This window comes from Daucus carota, chromosome 5, assembly GCF_001625215.2.
Source record: "Daucus carota subsp. sativus chromosome 5, DH1 v3.0, whole genome shotgun sequence".
NCBI lineage: Eukaryota > Viridiplantae > Streptophyta > Magnoliopsida > Apiales > Apiaceae > Daucus > Daucus carota.
In genome coordinates, this window is record NC_030385.2 from 38,732,824 (window position 1) to 38,744,323 (window position 11,500).

The window sequence follows — 11,500 nt, forward strand, 5'->3', positions numbered from 1 at the left end:
TTGTCGGAGTGGTATCTTTCGAAACTGCTCTGAATCAATGTGTATGCGCTTACGTCCACAATTTTTTGTTTTTCGATGAGATACATTAACAACTCCATCGGCTATGTTCTCTTTTGATCTTTTCCAAATTCTCTGAACAGTGCACATTGAGACTGAAAAGATGGAAGCAACCTCTCTTGTGGTGTATTTTTTGAGTTTTCCATTGACACTTTTCCTTAACAGAGTTGCATAAATAGCCTGTCTCATGTCATTTGTGAGCACTTTTCTTTTTTTCACTTCTCCTTCTTCATCTGTGATTTCTCTTTCACCTAAAAATTTTATTATAAACCTAACAAAATTATAAACAATGAATAACAAAACAAAATGATAAAATTATAAATTTTTACTCTCAGAAGACGAAAGCTCGCTTGTATCAAATATGATTGGAATATCCTCCGCGTGTTCTTGAGAGAATTCTTCACTTGTAAAATTATTTGTACCTGCAACAATTGAATTAGCAAATATTATTTTAAAAAAATGAGAAATAAAAATAAATAAATAAATATATATATATATATATATATATATATATTAAATATTTGATGAATACAACTACAGACATTTATTTTATTATATTAAAATTTTCTTCTTACAATAAAATATATTTTAACTATGAATAAATATATCTTATTATTTACTGAAATATGTAATTATAATATACATAAATAAATATGTGGGAGTGGAAATAAATATAAACTATATTTGATGAACGTAAATTTTTTATATATAAAAACACATATTTGAATACATATAATTAAAAAAATTAGGTGAAATAAATCCGTGCAAGATAAGTTTATAAAAATTAAATAAAAGTTATTAATTTATATAATAATAAGTACATAAATAAAATAGTTATTGGATTATATTATTCTATAATTATATATTAATTAATAAAAATTTAGTTTGCTTACAGTGATCATTTATACAAAAGTTATGATTATATAGTGAGAATATAATGAATAGTAATGTTGTTGAGTAAAAAATTGAACCAAGCAAATTATATAAAATATAAACAAGAAAATGATTAAATAATAATATCATAACTTCCTTAAAAAAAATATCATAACTAAAACAAAAACCAAGTTCACCATGTAAAATACCTGTAAATCTGGAGTTTTCAGTCTCTTCCGTTGAAACTTCTTCATCTGAAACACCTTCAGATAAACTCATTGACGCGTTAAAATCAAAATTATTATTACTATCCATATTGTGAGCATATGATTTTTCTTCATATATTGTGAGTATATGATGTTGTGGATGTGGTGGATGAAGTGGTGTTTAAACTTGTATGCATACACAGCTATATATACTATATCAGATATACTGTATCAGGTGAAGCAATGGAGGGATATTTGAAAGCAATGGGGGGATATTTGAAATTTTTAGAAGTGTAATGTAAAGAATGGATCAAATATTTGGAGGCAACAAAATTTGAAATGCGGAGAGAAGTCTAGATAATGAGAAGGGGTTGTTAAAACTTAGTGCAATGTATTTATTATGCACAGATAATGAAAAGAGAATACAAGGATAATAAGGGTAAACTAGGAAAATAAACAAGTATTAATAACACTCCTTAATCTTGGTGAAAAAACTAGAACGACCTTTAAAACAAAACAGAGGGAGTAAATTTTTTTCATTTCTGTCACTAATGTTAGGTTCGGACTTTTTTTTTTGTCACTAAAAATTCAAACGTTAAATTTTCATTCGGGAAAAAATTAAAATAATCTATGAGACTAGATATTTTAAGAGTCTTAAAATGCGAATCACCATAATATTACAGACTACCACTATATTATAATAATGCTGAAAAGAATAACATAGTGTTAATATTCAAATTCAAACCTAACGTTAGCGACAAAAAAATCCAAACTTAATATTAGTGACAAAAAAAGAAAAAAAATCATTTTGGTTCATGGTTAATGAGACCGGTTAACGGAATTCAAAACCTTAATCCCATGACAAAGTGTTCGGATTAGTTATTTGGTGCTATGGAATGTGAACTCCAATCCTTTAGGTGGTTAAATCATACCCCATGAGTTACCATACCATTCTCATTTCCATTCCCGATTCTCATTCTCAACCTTAATCCAAATGCTCCCAAGCACTCAATAGATTTGGTGACGAAAAAATCTAATTTCTCATTTTTTTTTCATACTAATTATTTTCTACATCAAAGAATCTTCTCTATTGAATATGATAGGTAAGATTTAGCTGCCTCACTACATCTTCGAGAATGTCTTAGCGACGTCTCCAGATATATTATAAACAATTCAATTTTTAAAAGATAATGACTCTGAATTGAATGACAATATTATTGTTTTAATATTAAATTCAAAATCTACAATCAAATTAATAATAAAAATGCGGAAAAGAATATGAAAAATGTAAGGAGTAAATAATTGATTTTTATCTGTTTATGATAAATCACAAATGACCTTTAAAAATTTAAGGAATCGGGAGGATTATGTTGGAATGAATTTTTACAATACTTTTATAAGAAGTTATATCTGAGTTTGTTTGGTTTGTCTTTTATAACAAAAGTAATCTTGCCCGTGCTTCGCACACGGGTAGTGTTGGTATTTTTTATACGTAAATACTTGATTATAATGTGTTTTTAGTTATAACGCACTCAATAATAAATTTATGGACTAATAATACAATACAATACGATGTTTAGAGTCGTACGAACCACAATTATTATGTTTTGACTCACAATCTAATATTTCATCTAAAATCTGTCAAATATATGTTGTAAATAAAATTATAATTTGATTAAAAGAAATATTTCATTTACTAAGTATAGATAATAAGCACAGGTTAATGTAGATTAAAAAGTGATTCACACTGTAACGCACTCATAATTAATTTATTAGATCATACTAAATATCAGATACTCCAACGGTTGGAGCATTAGTCTTCAAAGTCAAGAAACAAAGCAAAGTGCATGAACTTGAAATCAAGAAACAAAGTAAAATGCATGCAGACACGGGACAATTGCTTCTACATATGGGAGAAAAATGTAGACCTAAACAAAGCCTGAGCTAATCGTGTCCATCTAATGCAATTTTGAAAAGCGTCACAACAGTCTTATCAAGTCACTGGAAAACACGTTCCAACTTAGTGAGCAATATGAAAGTGTGAGTAAAAAATGCATTGGTCCAGCTGCCAACCAGTATAATAAAATTCCTTTCTTGAACCGTGATACTGCAGCAAGCTGATTCGTGGGAGATGGAGTTACTGGGATATATATGCTTAAAACAGAGTGTAAGAATTAGATCGAAGTATCAGAATTTTACATTGCTTATAAGATGACTTTGTTCCGTGGAACAGCTCTAGACTGAACCTGCAGATTTAACCGGTTTCCGAACCAATGTTTGAAGTGGAGTTTGTTTTGCTTATTTTTTGCTATTTAGAAGATCATGTTATTTTCAAGTCTGATTAGCACTGTTGTTATATTGTGATGAAATGTTATAATATGAGTATCGAATGTTTTTATGTATAAGAATTATAATTGTTATGTCGCTATTAAGCCAATTTTTAGCAAGACTCGTGTTTCCTGATTTATATCGGAAGGAAACTCAAATATCACAAAGAAACTTCACTATTTGAAGCTCTTTCTTTGCGCATCATTTTCACTATTATAATTCCTCATTTCAATACAAATTTTGAAGTTGCAGTATTTTTAACGCAATTTTTGGAGTTTCACACATTAACAATATTTGAATTATTTTCTTATAATATATTTCCTTATAAATAGATGTGTGCACGTATAATATTTGATTTTATGCTCAAAAAATAAAATGATAAATAGAAAATAATTTAATTAACAATAACATTTCATGTTTGGAATAAAACATTATAAGTTTTATGAATTTATATTAAATCATTATTTTATATAGTTAAGATAATAATAAAAATTAGTTAAATTTATTTTTAAATATTTATAAAGGATATAAAAATAATAATTATTATATAATATAAGTTTCTCGGCATCGCCTAACGGCGACGCCTCGTATGTTGAATAACATAACAAAAAATTGCAATAAATTATGTATAAAACATTAGTGTTAAATTTAAATATGTTTGTTTACCAAATTTTAAAGTGAATGTTAGGTCCTATAAACTCACTATATAATATGATATAGTGATCACAATCTGTAACACAGTAAGACAATATGAGAGATTGAAATCAATAAACTCTTATATTCACAAAGCTTTGATGGTTACAAAAACTCTCTCAGTGATTTATATTGTATCACTAAGAGCTGCTAGGGTTCTAAACAATGTACTCGATAACTCAACTCATATAGAGTAACCCTAATCTGTGTTTATATAGACACAGTTACAAAATCAATCTCTGATTTGATATCCTATAAATCAGCTAATAAATCTATCAATCAAAGATTGCTCCAGTTTTCTGTTTAGTTTCCATAGCCAGCAAATCACTCCTCAGCTTCTATCCTTCCTTGAAGTATATCCGCTCCTGAGCTCTTTCCACGTGTAAACTCTGACGAGTCTTGACTATGTAAACTCTGATCAGACTTTATTAAACTCTGTCAGACTTTACTAAACTCTGATCAGCTTCTAGCTTAAACTCTGATGATTCCTGTTCTAAAACAAACTTTAAGAATATTAGTAATCATCAATTATATCTAACAATCTCCCCCAACTTGTGCATAAATAAGTTATGTGCAAGTTAACAGATAATTGATGATGTCAAAACATTTAAGTCAAATGCAACAGAGTTTAACTATATAACAGAAAACTTTTAAAACTTACAGATACTTTACTCCTTAGCTGCATAAACACCATTTGCTGTCTGTAGATACCCTCTGAGGAGTTCTCTTTCAGCTTCTTCAAGCACTGTAATCATTTGTCTCTTGATCTCTCTCAGCTCTGGATCTGAAACTCCAGTTTGATAAATTGCAGCTCTGAGATCGTAGATCTTGTTTCTCTTCAAGTCTCTATCCAGCCTGATATTGTAAGCTTTATCAGACTCTTCATTAAATGCAAGAGTTCTGATTCCACCTATTGTTTCAATTTTTGCTGAATTTTTCTTCATCTCAACCAGCTGTCCTTTATGATTGAGGTATTTAGGAATGAAAGGTCCAGCATTTTTGTTTCCTGTAATACCCATCTTTCTTCTGATTTGATCTTTGAGCAGGTTGGAGATGTGTTGTCCTGACTTGTTTTTCACTTGAAATATGTGTGATACATATCTCAATTCCTCCCAGTGTTTAGCATATAGATCTGCTTCAAGTACTCTAAACACTGTTCCATCAGACATGAAGTAGATAAGAATATTATCTCCTCTGTCATTCTTCACCAACTGGACTGAATCAAGTTTGTCCATTTTGTCTTGCAATACTCCAGTCTTGGGAGCACAGAGAGATGAGGGGTCATCTGGTCTTGATCCTATACTCTGATCAAATTTTTCATATTTGGATCCCAGCCCTCCTTTATCTCTTCCTGCCTTACGATGAGAGATTGGTTGAATTGAGCCCTTTTCAAAGCTTATCTCAGTCATCAGAGTAGGTTTTGCAAATCCAGCTAGTGGAGTAGTTGTTGGTTTGAACACAGCTTGAGCTTTGTCAGAGGTTGTCGCTTCTGTCTTCTTTTCCTTTACAACTTGATCCTTGTCAGAGGTTGTAGACTTCTGCTTATCCCAGCCTTTCTCCAAATGTTCATCTACTTTGCTTTTGCCCTTGGAAGTATATTCATCTTTAGAGTATACCTTTTTGGCTGGTAAACTCTGATCAGCAATAGTAGCTTCTTTGATCAATATCCCCTTTTCTTTTGGCTTGGTAGTTGACTTTGCAGGCTTTTGGATCTTTCCAGAGTTTATGGCTTCAATATGTTCCTTTTTCAGCTCAGCTTCCTCTGCAGCAATCAACTCCAAATCCAAATTGGCTTCTGGATTTTCTTGTTCAAAAACCAATCTAGCAAGCTCTTCATCAGTCAATGGTTTATCTGATCCAGCCACTGGTCTGTGCTTTGATCCAGATGTGACATTATGTGTTGGAGCAGACTTTGTGCTTTGCTTAGATTGTTTCTGACTGTCAGAGTTTGAAACTCTTCCACCAGTCCCTGCTTGAAATCTCTTGTGCTTTGTGAAGTCATCCACATCATCATCATCATCATCCTTCTTCTTTCTTTTCAGAGTTTGAGTAGTAGACTGGCATTTGACTTTAGCTACTCTCTCCCCCTTTTTGACATCATCCTCATCAGGAATCAGAATTGATGTGATCAGAGAAAGTGAAGTTTGGATGGCTTCAAGCTGCTTGGACATCTTTTCTTGATTTGATTCAATCATGGTCATCCTTTTGTCCAGAGATTCATTGGCAGTCACCAGCTTCTGTACATTTTCTTTCAGAGGTAGCATGGTCCTTTTCTTTTCCAGTTCATTTGTCTCCTTGATATTTGCCACCTCTGTTCTTAGACTATCTATTGATTTAGATGTCTGGGCATGAGCAGGATGAAATGTCTTCAGATAGAGAATTGTGCCTTTGAGGCTTGACATAACATCAGAGTTTGAAATTTTATTCTCTGCCATAGAGAGAAAATCTTCAGCTTTTGCTGGCTCCAGAGAATGTTGGTGGCTCAACCAGAGTTTATCCCAGACTTCATTTGGTGGATCAACCTGAAGATCCCTGGGAAGTGGCTCAGAGTCTGTGTTCAGAGTTTATAGCCTGGCATTGTACTGGCTAGTAGACTCCCACTTTTGTTGTGTCAGAGGGACTCCATCATTTTCATCCTTGTCAGTATCTGAACTGTCATCATCCTGAGTATCAGCATCAGAGTTTGCTTTGTCAGCGTTAGGAACAGGATCAGCAACTTTCTCCACAGTATCTTGAGCAGATTTTTCTTGAGCTTCAGACTGTGATTTGATAGGCTCTTCACCAGTCTGAGCAAGAGACTGTAGAGCTTCCATAGCTACTCTGTCAGATTCATCAACTACATCAGACCTGTAGTTTTCTGGAGCTGTATCATGAACTATGGCACCCTCTGGAATTTTCATTGGAGAATTAGGAATTGGAGTGGAGGGTCCATGATCAGATAATGGAGTATGAGGATGAGACATGTTTGCTCCAGCTTCAGTTGTAACTGGTTCATCACACTTTATTTCTTCATCTACTTCAGAGGATGAAGTAGATGCTGTAGGAGATGGTAGAGGAACAGCTTGGATAGGAAGCACCATCAGAGCTTGAGAATGTTCAGCAACTGGAGTAGATGGTGTTTGGTCTTCCTCAACTGTGAAGTCTGTGATTTCAGTAACTGGGACTTTTGCTCTTGCAGGCTTTTGAGCCCTTCTTTTGAATCTGGCTGGCTTTGGAGGACTAATATGTGGTTCAGAGTTTACATCTTGTGCAGGTTCAAGATCATCATATTCATATGCTGCAACAAGTCTTCTTCTTTTCTTCTGCTTTTGAGGAGTAGCAGCTTCAGTTTGGACAGGAGTCTCAGAGTTTACTTGAGGGTCAGAGTTTAAATGAGCCTCAGAGTTTACTGGCTCATCAGTGTTTGTCTGCTCATCAGTGTTTGGTTTCAGAACATGTGTAGCAACAGAGGTTCTTGTTCTTTTGGCAGTAGAAGCAGCTGCATCAGACTGTGCAGCCCTTTTGGACTTGGATGCAGAAGTTCTGGGTTGTTTGGGGATTGTAGGAGAGACTGGAGGTTGAGGTTGTTGTGGTTGTTGTACTGGGGGCATGTCCATCCTAGCTCTAACTTGAGCTGGAATCAGAAGAGGTCTCTGAATGGGATACTTCTCATCCTTGGAGATGAGGTCCTTAAACACTCTTTTATGAAGCCTGAATGGCTTGATTTCATCATCAACACCAAAATCTACCTCACCAACAGTTGCATTAAACAATAATTGACAGAATCTTGAGAAATATATGACTTGTCTATTCTCATGCATTCTTTCACCAATATTTCTAAGAACTAATCTACCAAAATCAAAATTAGTAGAGTAGATCAGAGAATACCCAATCTGCAGCATGTCCATTGGAATAGCATCCCGGTTTGTAGACTTCTTTTGAAATGCCCTGGTGATGCAGTCGAAAAAGAAACTCCATTCTCTTCTGAGCCCTGGGCGCTTTAGTTGTCCCAATTTGTCTAGTGATTCACTGTAGCCCAGATCAGTCATCATTGTTCTCAGATTTGCATCTCCATTTGTGATATAAGCAGTGTCGAGCTCTGGCAGATTGAAAGCAGTTCTGACTGTGGCTGGAGTAACAAAATACTCCTCGCCTTCATATGAAAACACAATCGATGGTGATCCCTCTTCACCACCATTGTCATACTTACCCGTCCTCCAGAAGTTTATGATCTGGCTTCCTGAGAGTCTGGCAGGAGCTGTGAGAGCGGTAGCAATGGCACTCTGTGCCAGAAATTGCTGCATAGGATGATAATCCCTTGGAGCGTCGGCAGTGTTTAGGATAGCAGCATGGTTATTGGTGACAAATTCCACACCTGCAAAGATGAATGCTGTAGTGGCCATTAGAACAGAGTTTAAGAAAGAAGGTGTTTGAGGAAGTGTTTGTGAGAAAATTTGAATATCAGAGAGAAGAGAGTAAGAGTTTGTTGAGAGAGTATTAGTGAATAAGTGTATAAGTGAATGATAAGAATTAAAATCTGATGTGATAAACCCTTCAGATTTTGTGTAGTTGTACACGCATGGCTCTTTGTTCACTTGGACACCTGTCAGATTTTAACTGGTAGATAAGAGTTAGTGGGATGGAGAAAAGAGAGTAATAATCATGAGCGCAGTAAAACATGTGCAGTTATAAATGCTGATTACACGTTCTCCTATTAAAATGTTTTTGATGTAAACCCACTAACAATACACCCGTTTGGAATACTCCCTTCATATTCTCTGAAAATTTGAACTCCTGAAAGTGTATAAGAATTTAGAAAATCAAGATTAAATCCCTCGAATTTTAAACTCTGAGATTTACATTAAATAGAATAAATTCTAAATACCTCAGAATAAAGACATAATTTTCAGAATATTCATCAATAAATCAGAGTTTGTCAAAGAATCCATAGCTCAATAATGTGCTTGTGAAATAATGTGTGTGATTTAACATATGAAATCAGAGACTAGAGAATTTCACAATTTCGTAATTATAATGTAACGCCTGTAATATTTGACTCATATATATATATTACAGTATTTCATTTTGGTGATATATGAAATTTCGTGTTTTAATTGCCAAATTATGTGAATTTGACTCTTTTGTCGTTACGTGACTTTCGTATATCGTTTAAATGTACTTGTACGACTTTTGGTGGATAATTCTCGCTACGCGATTAAATAATATTACTAGTTGCGACGGTTTTGACTTTATATTAATAAATGCGATCGTTGCCGTTACCCGATTAAATAATAGTAAAGATATATGCGACTTAGTGATATTTGATAAATTGCGAGTAGCCGATAAACTTTAACTTGTAAAATAGCGTTTAGTATATATATTCTTCTCGAGATTTTACGTGTATTATATTTGTGTTTTATATTAATGTGAAATGTGACTATTAGAGCTCTACTTGTAATATTTCTTTTAAAATTCATTTCTTGTCCAAAATTTGTGAAAACTATTTTATTAAACTTCTAAAATCTCATATTATTTGTGATATTAATTTCATGATTTATAGACTTGTACTTTATTTATTAAAACTCTTTCTTTTAATACTCTTTTAATCACACTTTTATTAATTAGCAAATGACTAGTGTGACCTTGCATGCAACTTTGACTAGCATTATGACCAAGGGTAAGACCGTACAATCACCTCACTTGACCATATAAGTTACCAATAAACCCTTGCATGCAAATCCACCTATACTTGTCAAAAGGATAGTCTTGTAATCTCTCAAACCCACTCACTCTTTTGGTCAAGTCAAGCCACATAAACCAAACAAAACTCACACTTTAACACACACAAACCCACACAAACTCTCTCCACTCTCCTCTCTTCTCTCCCTCTCTTTCTATTCGGCCGAAGCTCACCCCCATCCCCCTTCCACCATTTTTTCTTCATTTCTTCACAAAACCAAGCAAGGATCACTCTCCTCTAGCAATATCTTGTGAGCACTTTCAAGTTCAAGGTTAGTTTAGCTTTGCATGTTGAGTTTGGAGCCGAAATAGGGCCTTGGTTCCTATGAGCTTAGGGTCTCTATTTTGGTGGCTCCTAAAGATGAACTTGAGATGATTTTGGATGGGTTTACACCTCTATTTGACCAAGTCATACTCATGTTTCATCACATTCGGCCATGACTCTAAGGAAGAGCCGAATGTATGTATGTGGTCACTCGAAAATTTCATGGTTTTGGGAGTTGTTTCTTGAATTTTCGAAGGGTATTTGGTTGGGATGAGATTTTGGTGAATAATCAGCCCTTGCATGTCTATTCTCTTGATATTACAATGTGATTTAGAGCTATATTTGAGAGATTATAGTAATGCATGTTGAGTTATGTAAAAACCGAATATAAAGCTATGAATTTGAGTTTTGTATGTGATTTTTGAGTGATGCATGCCATGTTCTAAGTGTTAAAATGATAGTTTATGGTGTGTATGATGATATCTAGTAGTAATCAGTAGCCATTGTGTGGATACCATGATGTTACATTCGAAATTATGCATATATATATATGCCCCTGAAATTCTGCTCTGTTTTACCTCTATAAATGCCTCGGTCTTGTGCTTTTAAATGGTTAAATGTTGAGATATCTTGCCTTGGGTGACTAGTCAGTAGGTATATGTACATGGTAGAGTAGGATTTGTGGCTTGGTTTGTTGGTTCATGGAGTTTTGGAGGGTGTTAAGGTGGAAGGAGTCACACACACACAACATGGCAGATTTTTACACCTTAGAAAACTAGTGAAATGGAGGTGTCATGCTTAGGCCCTCATAGGCCCAAGTTTCCTGGAGGTAGGACTTGATGTATACAAGTCTCCAGTAGCTTTAGAAGTCATAAAAACAATCATTTACATAGATGCACACACACATTTCAGGGTACACCCCAGAACAGGGCACATTTGGGTCAATTGCACTTTTGTATGTTAAACACCTTGTCAATGAGGAGGCCCTCATGGGGCCTTGATTTAGATGAACTTAGGGAAGTATTAGGAAGCTATTTGAGTCATTGGATTGGGGTATTGAGTGAGTTTAGTGAGTGACAAGTGAGTAAGTTCATGGCAGTCCCCACAGCAGGGCAGGGTGCCCTGTGTCAACTTTGCATAGAGGCCCAAGGAGGCCTGAGCAAGGCATTAGTGTCATTCCAAGTGCACAACTTAGATTTAAGTCTTAAGTACCCAGTAGAGTCACAATTTCACCAAGGCACATAGTGTAAACACTTGTTTTTGCCTAAACCCCCAAGAGGTGCCAAACTGCCAAGGCAGAATGGTCACTTTGGTACACTAGTTTTTAAGGACCTATATAGGCAATGCCTTTGAGTCACAC